This window comes from Lissotriton vulgaris, chromosome 5 (genome assembly GCF_964263255.1).
Source record: "Lissotriton vulgaris chromosome 5, aLisVul1.2, whole genome shotgun sequence".
Lineage (NCBI taxonomy): Eukaryota > Metazoa > Chordata > Amphibia > Caudata > Salamandridae > Lissotriton > Lissotriton vulgaris.
The window spans coordinates 1,296,125,632-1,296,133,499 of record NC_141693.1 but is presented as its reverse complement, the minus strand read 5'-3'; the positions used below and the strand labels follow the sequence as shown (position 1 = coordinate 1,296,133,499).

General features: G+C 52.2%; 1 non-coding gene across 1 annotated transcript; it reads left to right on the top strand.

Moving 5' to 3' along the window:
• Positions 1 to 604: 604 nt before the first annotated feature.
• TRNAV-AAC (transfer RNA valine (anticodon AAC)) lies at positions 605 to 676 on the top strand. Its single transcript has one exon. It is a non-coding gene; the product is annotated as a tRNA-Val (tRNA).
• The last annotated feature ends 7,192 nt before the right edge of the window (positions 677 to 7,868 follow it).

Here is a 7,868-nt window from a genome sequence, read left to right as displayed (position 1 = left end):
CAGCGTCACACCCCACCACCAGCGAGTGGAGAGCAGACGAGAGCAGGTGCTAACATGGTGGTATGGCCGTAGTCCCATGAACAAGAAGCACCCGGAGGCATACGGCCAGCGCCAAGACACGGGCAGAGCGGCACCACACGAACAGACGTAACCGCCCAAGGCGGGGTGGGGCAGAAAGCCCCAAAGAGAACCAGGACGAAGGCCACACAGGAAGTGCAGACCCAACCGAAGGCACACCCGATCAGGGCAACCAACCCCCGGGAGCAGCGGGGGAGCGGAGGCAGCAGCAGGACTCGAGGTGCTGGTGGCCACTGGAGACAACCAATGCCGGCGACACAGCAGTTGAAAAATAAAACCAGGAAACGCAAAGCGCACAGCCACCCGCAGGTATCCCGGCGCGGGGGCCGTCAGGAAAAGCAAACAAGCAAAAGCCCAGAGACTCATGGTACCGGGCTGACCTGCCACCGGAGCCAGGGACCAAACCGCGAGTCCCAGCAACCGGCGGTGTACGCCCTGGCTGCAGCGCCACACCACCACCCCAAACCAAGAGAACAGAGCACCAGGAGGCAGCCGCGGGAGCCGAGGCGACACGGAGGACAGAAGCGGGGATGTAGCTCAGCGGCAGAGTGCATGCACAACATGTATGAGGCCCCGGGTTCAAATCCCGGCATTCCCAGGAGACCCCTGTCACGCAGCGAGGCATCAGCAACGTGAAAACACATCTAGGGCGGGGGCCAACAGCACAACAAGGCCCCCCCAACAACCAGGCACAGGAACAACAACGATATGCACAGGAAGGTCGAAACAGCACCTGAGAACCAGCGCAAGCCCCCAGAAGCACAGGAACATCATAAACTGGCAACTGGAACACCTGAACATACACCACAAGGTTATCACCGCAGTTGGGCAGGCCACCTGGGAAATCTGTGTGTAATCAAAGCAGCAGTAAACAGACTGCTACGCGGTACTCACCCCACCGACCCGGTCACATAAGGAGCTAAACCGCCGGGAAATGAAGCACCTGAACCTCTTAAGGACGGAAGACAGGCACCATCCAACCGGAAGGTTTCAGCAACAACCAGCCAATCCGCACCCCCCAGTATGCCCGGCAGACTAGGAGGGGCGTCCATCGGCCAAAATTGGAGCCCGCGCGGTATTACCACCGCCACGCAGCTCGGGAAACATCCATCACAGCCCGCGCCACTCCCCCCAAGCCTGGCAGGGAGGAAGAGGCAATCACCACCGGAGGGACCGAACATCAGCCCCCCCACCCACGTAAGGACAGCAAACACAGGAGCGCCCACGCTCCTGTCACGTCCAAGATCACTGCCAGAATGACAGAAAAAAAGAACAGAGGAATGCTGGGACCTGTACGCTTATGTACTCCCAGCGGGAGGGGGAGGGTAGGTCCGACATTCCTTTGTTCTTTTTTTTCCTGTCAGTGAGATGGATTATCTCACTTTGTAATGAAGGTGTCGAGGACGGAGGGACCCGGAGTGATGAAGATTACCGGTAAGTAATAGGACATTCCTGGTCAGAAACGAGTAGCCATATCATGTTTTATATATTTGGAATGGCAATAATAAATCCTCTATACTGGTAAGGCGGGATTACATATTACTATTTTAGATATGCCATTTTTAGTAAGCAGACATTTCTTTGCTCTCACAGCTCTGTGTGCCTGCAGCCTGTCTCCAAAACACTCCAATATTAGTCCAATTGCATTTTGAGGTTTAGGAATGTTGGGAAGATCATTCCGGTTATTCCCACCTTTGTTTGCTTGATGCATTAAGATGCAAGATTCAAAAACATGTTTTTTTCACATTTGGTCTAATTGCTTTGTGATTATAAATAACAAATAAAGCAAACTGTGACTACATACCTGCCTTTATCAATGTTTCACTACAAAAATATGCGATTGTATTCGGTTAACGGAGTGTACGGCTCTCATACAATGGGCGATTTGTATAGGGTTACTGGAAAGTTCAAAAGTGTATCCTTGTCCCCCCCAGAAATGTAGTGTCTCCTAAGCCCCTAAACTTGGCTCTGGGGTGATTGTGTGCATTTGTTAAAGTTTTCATGTTAATTGCAGCTCATGACGGAAGCTGCAATTAACATGAAAACTTAAACAAAGGCACCCAATCATCCCGCAGCCCGGCTCTATTAAGAAAAGAAATGCAACAATAGATTGGCACACATAAGCACAATAAAACAAAGGAAATGTCATACATAAGCTATATAAAAAACTGGAAGCTATGCATTCTGTCATTGTTTTTATTAAAACAATTTCTACCCAACGGATATTTGTAAAAATGAATAATCACGTATTTGAAAGGCAATCATTTTCATTTCACATTCACTTACTAATTTTTTCTAATGTCTTAATTGAATTATGACTAGAGTCCTCAAAAAAGAAAGTTACACAAATCCCTTTGTATCTTGATGGAGCTTTCATAATCACCAAATAGCTAAAAAAAAGTTTAATGATTTTGAGAGATTTTTTATATTTAAATAGATGTATCTCAGTAGACTGTGGGGTCCATTTAACGAAGCCTGTGATAAGGTGGCCCGATATGCAGCGTTCGCTATTCTAGCGACCACTATGTATTGTTCCAACGACCCTTATGGTGATTGGTTGTAAGTCAACCTTAGACCAGCTATCCTAGTAGCGTGGATACGAGCAGTCTTCGGGCTAAACTCTAGAGGGCGTGTTAAGCCAGCTGTAATACCATCACATACCCCTTGAACACCAAGTGAAAGGACACCACACAAGTGTTATGAAAATAAACAGTATATTTATTAAGAATCACAACAACCATGGACTCTTTATGAGGACAGGGTACTAAGCACAGAACAAAAGCTCTTAGAAAAATACTTCAAGTGCACAATTTAAAACAAGTGCCCGAGGGCACGGAAAGTTTAGTGGTCTCGGGCGGACCCGATAAGGCAAGTCGGAAGCGAGGGACTCGGGACCCTAGAGTAAGGAGGCTATGCAGGCACCGAAATGCCGAAGTTACCTAGCCACGAGGGCTGCGGCTGCACAAGTCTTACAGGCGTCGGGGGTCTTCGCTGACGAGCCAGGAGCCGGAAGAAAAGGAGTTGCTGGCCGGCGACCAGTGATGAATAGTTCGTAGAGATCCAAGCCTGGATCAGTGATCGTTGATACCTGAAAGCAGAGGGGACCAAGTTCGTACTACTAGCCAGTAGTCAGAGGGTACCAGGAAGGCACCGGATGGTCGTCACCTCGACTAGGTGAGTGGGCGACGCTAGGCTCTGCAGTCTCATGGACCAGGAGGCGTTGTCGGCGACCAGGGTGGAGGTGCGAGCTGTCCCACGAAGTTCGATGCTGTCGGCGTCGCTGGGCCCAGGATTGGGGCAACAAGCCTTGGCAGATTTCAGGGCCACGTGGTGGGCCTAAAATGGCGTCTTGAGTGGACCAGGAGGGTCCGGGGTGCTCCTCTCGTCAAAGGGAGCAAGAGCCGATCTGGAGCAACCAGACCAGCAGCGTTGGTTGTCGGATGTCGTCAAAGAAGGGCACAAGCCAGCGGCTAGTAACCAGACAACGTGCTGAGCAGCGAGCAGAAGGGCCCCACGCAGATCGTGGAGATGCTGGGAGACTGCACTTCGGTGCTGGAGCTGCTCAGGGTTGGGGCTTCTCGGACCCCAGAGCACTCACCAGATAATTGCTTCGATGGTCGTGCTGGTTAAGAAAGCGTGCAGGTTTTGATGATGGCCGGTCCCTCGAGGTCTCGTTGCACCCACAGATCTCAGCTGAGCTGACGACGTGGGTAGAGGTCAGAGGTGCCAGGGAAGCCGGTTCTAGTCGAGCTGGGCCGTCGGATCCTTGAGGAAGGACTTTCAGCAAACCGCAGAGTTCTTAGATGGTGCCTGCGGATGCAGGGTGACTACTCCTTAGCCACAAGGGAGAAATCTTGAGAAGAGTCTCGAAGTCCTTTCGTAGAAAGTATTCTTGATTCAAAGATGATCTAATTTGGAAGGGTCCCCGCTCCGGCCTTTATCCTAAAGAAAGGGGTGGGTACATGACTAGGTCCTGCCCTAAGGGTGGGACCAGGAAGGGGGGTAGTTACACCCCTCTCCCCCTGCTGGACTTTCCCCAGGTCAGGGGCTGCGCGCCCCTGGAACTGGTTCTAGCCGGCAGATGCGTAGTGAGCACCGGGGTGCCACTCCGCAGTCACCTTCTTGCAAAGCCCTACCTACCCAGAATACACAAATCCTGTCTGGGACGGTGCGAACACCGCCCTTGACAGGAAACCCTTTGTCCAAGCTCTCCTCGCTGGAAGGACTCCCAGCAGCAGGAGGTCAGACTCGTGTCTGTGGTGGCAGCGTCCATTTTGTGGAGCTGAGGCTTCAGTTAACTTTAACCGGGGTTCACAGTTACGTACATGTCGTGTCCCTCTAGAAGGGCGGAATGCTAACCTCGTCGCCAGGAATGGTGAGAGGGCAGCACCCCGATTCGTATAACACCTTACTCGGCATGTCTTGATAACGCGATACCGAAGTTACCGATATGATACGCGTTATCATGGAACAGCCATTGGGTCTTGGTTCCGCAAGCTGCAACCGGGCTCGGCTCGTGCCAGAGCCCAATTCACACGGTTCCATGCACTCTGCCTTCAGGATTGTCAAGGCCTGCCATAGGAGTGACTGATAGGAACTCGGGTGTCCATTTTAAGGTTAGGTATAGGGATACTACACCTACAGCAACGGGCGAGTACGCCACGTGGCCCCAGCTGTCGTGCAGCCAGTTGTGTCAGATCTAGATGGCCATCCAGGGGTGGCATAATACATGCTTCAGCCCCTGGCAGGCCCTGGGTGCACCGACGCCCTGAGTTACAGGGTCTGACAGGGTGGCCCAGTTCCAATTGGGTAATGCACCTAGGGTACACACAGCAATTTAGCGAGAGAACAGCTAGGCTGTGGGTCTGATTGGCAGGCCCACAGCCCGAGAAAGTCGTAAACCAGTGAAACAAAAGCAAAAAGTCCGGGTGATCATAGGATTGCAGACCCTACTCTCCTACATGACCCCCCCCCCCCCAAACGTTGGGACAATAAGCTAACCTTGACCAGGTGAGTCTTCTTGTTCTAAGTGGAAATACCTGGAGAGCCCATCTGCATTGCCATGATCAGTGCCAGGTCTATGCTCCACTGTGAAGTTCATCCCCTGTAGGGAAATGGACCACCTAAGCAGTTTGGGGTTTTCACCCTTCATCTGATTTAGCCATAGGAGGGGCTTATGGTCGGTCTGAATCTTGAGTGCCAAACATGTATGGCCTCAGTTTCTTCAGGGCCCACACCACAGCGAAGGCCTCCCTCTCTATAGCTGACCAATTTTTCTCTCTGGGGGTCAGCCGTCTGCTTATAAAAGCAATGGGCTGGTCATTACCATCAAAATTCAGTTGAGATAGAACAGCTCCCACACCCAACTCAGAAGCATCTGTTTGGACAATGAATGGTTTGGAGTAGTCTGGACTCTTGAGGATAGGTGCCGTGCACATGGCCTGTTTTAGGTCATCGAATGCTTTTTGACAGCTCGCTGTCCACTGAACCTTTTTTGGCATTTTCTTACTCGTCAGTTCACTGAGCGGAGTCACAATCGATCCGTAATTTCTGACGAACTTCCGGTAGTAACCAGTCAGGCCCAAGAAAGCGCGAACCTGAGTCTGGGTGGTTGGAGGAGCCCAGTCCCTGATTGACTGTATCTTGCTCTCCAGTGGTTGAACTTGGCCTCCACCGACGAGGTGGCCCAAGTATACAACCTGTGTCTGCCCTATCTGGCACTTGGTAGCCTTGATAGTGAGACCTGCTGCTTGCAGAGCCTCTAACACTTTCCGCAGGTGGACCAGGTGATCCTCCCAGGTGGAGCTAAAGACAGCGATATCGTCAAGATACGCCGCACAGAAGTCATCCAGCCCGGTGAGAACGTGATTCACCAACCGTTGGAAGGTGGCAGGTGCATTTTTCAAACCAAAGGGCATCACCACGAACTGATAATGCCCACCAGGGGTAGAAAATGCGGTCTTAGGCTTGGCGTCCTCAGCTAACCTGATTTGCCAATACCCAGCTGTCAGGTCAAACGTACTTAAGTAGTTGGCCGAAGCCAATCTATCGATAAGCTCGTCTGCCCTTGGTATTGGGTGGGCGTCAGTCTTAGTGACTGCATTGAGACCCCTGTAGTCTACGCAGAACCTCATCTCTTTCTTACCGCCCGGGGTGTGAGGTTTCGGCACTAGAACTACGGGACTAGCCCAAGGGCTGTCCGAGGGTTCAATGACTCCCAGCTCCAACATTTTCTGCACTTCACTCTTGATGCAGTCTCTAACGTGATCAGGCTGCCGGTAGATTTTACTCTTGACGGGCAAGCTGTCGCCAGTGTCAACCTCATGGGTGCACCAGTTGGTCTGACTGGGTGTTAGAGAGAACATATGCCGGAAGGATTGAAGAACCTGTTTACAATCCTCCTGTTGATGTTCGGAGAGGCTGCCACAAAAGACAACACCGTCTACCGATCCATCATCAGGATTCTGAGTGAGCAGGTCGGGGAGAGGGTCACTCTCCTCCTCCTGTCCCTCATCTATGGCCATGAGCAAACTCATGTCCTTCCTGTCGACATATGCCTTGAGCCTGTTGACATGAAGCACCCTGTGGGGGCTCCGGGGAGTTCCCAGGTCGACCAGGTAGGTGACCTCTCCCTTTTTCTCCAGGATGGTGTAGGGCCCGGACCATTTGTCCTTGAGTGCTGCTGGGGCCACTGGCTCCAACACCCACACCTTCTGTCCGGGCTGGTAAACAGTCAAGACAGCCTTTTGGTCATGCCAAGCTTTTTGGAGTTCTTGGCTGGCCTTAAGGTTTTCGGATGCCTTCTCCATGTATTCAGCCATCCGCGAGCAGAGGCCAAGCACATAGTCCACTATGAGGGTTGCAGGCGTTTTGAGAGGTCTCTCCCATCCTTCCTTCACCAAACACAGGGGCCCTCTTACAGGATGCCCGTACAAAAGTTCAAAAGGGCTGTAGCCAACCCCCTTCTGTGGGACTTCTCTGTAAGCGAATAAAAGGCAGGGGATCAGGACGTCCCATCTACGCCGAAGCTTTTCAGGTAGTCCATGAATCATCCCTTTCAGGGTCCTGTTGAATCTCTCAACAAGCCCATTGCATTGTGGATGATAGGGTGTAGTGAACTTGTAGTTGACACCACATTCCTTCCACATAGCAGTTAAGTAGCTCGACATAAAGTTTGCACCTCTGTCGGAGACGACCTCCTTAGGGAAGCCCACTCTGGAGAATACTCCAACTAGGGCTCTTGCCACAACAGGCGCTGTAGTGGTCCCAAGGGGAATAGCTTCAGGATACCTGGTGGCATGATCCACTACCACCAGTATAAACTTGTGCCCTGATGCTGTTGGTGGTTCCATGGGACCGACGATGTCAATCCCCACCCGTTCAAAGGGCACCCCCACCACAGGCATTGGTATAAGGGGGGCCTTTGTTGTGCCACCTGACTTACCACTGGCTTGGCAAGTGACACAGGAGCGGCAAAACTCCTTGGTATCTTCGTTCATGTGAGGCCAGTGAAAGTGCGAGACAAGCCTGTCCCACGTCTTCGTCTGGCCTAAGTGTCCTGCTAAGGGAATCTCGTGGGCCAGGGTAAGGAGGAAACCACGCTGAGACAAGGGGACGACCAGCCTCCTGGTCAGGCCAGGCTTGGGGTCTCTTGCCTCAGTGTACAGGAGTCCATCTTCCCAGTATACCTTGTGGCGTTCCCAGCAGCCTCAGCAGCAGCCTGCTGTCTGAGGGGTTCAAGGGAAGGGCAGTCTAACTGGTCCTTCCCCAGGTCCTCTCGTGTGGGTCCC